This window comes from Camelina sativa, chromosome 18 (genome assembly GCF_000633955.1).
Source record: "Camelina sativa cultivar DH55 chromosome 18, Cs, whole genome shotgun sequence".
In the NCBI taxonomy this organism is placed as follows: Eukaryota; Viridiplantae; Streptophyta; class Magnoliopsida; order Brassicales; family Brassicaceae; genus Camelina; species Camelina sativa.
The window spans coordinates 16,955,534-16,957,367 of NC_025702.1; the positions used below are offsets into that span (position 1 = coordinate 16,955,534).

Genomic DNA, 1,834 nt, shown 5'->3' on the forward strand with positions numbered 1-1,834 from the left:
GAGAGAGAGAGAGAGAGAGAGAGAGAGAGAAAAGCAAAAAGTATGGCTTTCTCGTCTCGCGATTCCGATTCCGAGTACGCTTACCGTTTACAGATGGAGGAAGCACTCGCCGCTTCTCTCTCTTCCCGATCTCAACGACCACCGTCTCCGCCTCCGGTTGTTGCCACGTGTGGTATCGCTATCGTCGTTGAAGACGAGCCGAAGCCGACGACGACGGCTAAGACAAGTCGAGGTTACGGTTTCGATTTCAGGAGAGCCGTCGGCGAAGGGAACTCTAAAGGAAAAGGCACTGTCACCACTGGTATTGCTATGTGCCTGTACGTACGGATGAACGAAACCCTAACACTGGAGTCGGCAACTCGGGAAACACTTCCGGAAACCCTAATATCAGACCTTCTTCGGCGGTTCAATCGGTCGGAAAGGGTAGTTCGAGGGTTCACGCTGCTGGTGGAAGATTCGATGGGAACGTGTTGTATAGGCTTTACTTTAAGGGTTTGGTTAGCGAAGNAAAGAGATTGTAAATGCTTTTAGTTTATTACTAACTACAACTCCTATAGTCTAGGAACTTATATAAATATTGCATAAACGCATCTTGAAGTATCTAAGTAGGAGCTAGATTGAGAAAAACTAAGAACTTTTGATATTGGTCCAAAGATCAATCGACATTCAAATACAAATAACAACCAAGTGATTATACATTCTCATTTAAGATGATGTATTCTACAGAAGCAAGCAATGACACTGTGTACTAATATGATAGTAACCATGAAGAGAGGAGAAAACTAGAGAAAGGGATATAGGCAGAAACGAAACCTGAAGTTTTGATTTTGAAGACGAAACAGAGAGAATCAAGGACTTGTTCAGCACAGTTAACAATGGAGAACTATTCTTCAAGGATTCCAATGGAGAGCTATGCAGTAGCAAAAACCGTAATCCCGTGAAAAATTAGATTATTCTTGATTTCGATTTCACTGAGGGGAACATCGAAAAGACAGAAGAGGAAGACTAACTTGCGTAGAGAAGACGAAGACCAACCCACCACGATTTGTTGAACTTGAGAGAGGAAGAGATCGAGAGAATTGGAGCTGAGATTCGGATCTCTCGAAGACGAAACGAGACCGTTCGAGACTTTCTAGCAGCAGAGATTTTTTTGTCGTGACTCGACTCGCTTGGAGTCCAAAACAATTTCAGCAAAAACCTATTAAAACGATGTCGTCTGGACTATAAAACAATTTTAGCAAAAACCTATCAATTATTTGAAAACCATAATGGGTATAATCGGGCTGCCTAATTAATACCCGTTTAGGCCCGTTAAACACATGAATGAGAGTTAACAGGAAAGTTACTGTTTCTTGATCTGTAATTTTGAAATTTTCATTAATTTTATTGATACTGGCTCTGATTGACTTGGATTTCAATTTGATCTGATGGATTCCTCCTATTTCTACTCAACTACACCAAACTGACTGATAGATATTAGATGGACACCAATTCATAGTTTACCTTTCTTTTCTCTGGTTTCAAAATTCAAATTAAGAATTTATTATTATTGATCTTTCTTTACTTATTTTGACTAAGTTCAAACGAAGAAGAAGCGTCTCATGTAAGCCGTTCCCGAAATTATCTTTTTACCCTTCTTCCACACACACGTGTGATGTGATGTGATGTGAGGGGTCTCTCTCTGTATATATAATTAAAAAAAAAAAGAGACGATGGACGTAAAGCAAAACAAAACAAAAAAACCCATCCGTCACCACAACACAGAGAGAGAGTAAAAACAGTTGATTTGCTGCTACTCATCGCTGCGAGAGAGAGAGAGAGAGAGAGAGAGAGA

The 1,834-nt window shown here is 40.5% G+C and overlaps 1 protein-coding gene and 1 pseudogene across 4 annotated transcripts in view; one reads left to right on the plus strand and one right to left on the minus strand.

The window, feature by feature from the left end:
• LOC104762134 (tRNA-splicing endonuclease subunit Sen2-2-like) overlaps window positions 1–1,200 on the minus strand; it is a 2,991-nt gene extending 1,791 nt beyond the window's left edge. For 2 of the 4 annotated variants that reach the window (XM_010485367.2, XM_010485364.2), the window contains exon 1: window positions 814–1,198. The gene's annotated coding sequence lies outside the window, so the exon portion shown is untranslated. Of the gene's footprint in view, window positions 1–813 lie in introns of all 4 variants that reach the window. The other 2 variants (XM_010485365.2, XM_010485366.2) reach the window with 2 other exon arrangements.
• LOC104763605 overlaps window positions 43–1,834 on the plus strand; it is a 2,597-nt pseudogene continuing 805 nt past the window's right edge.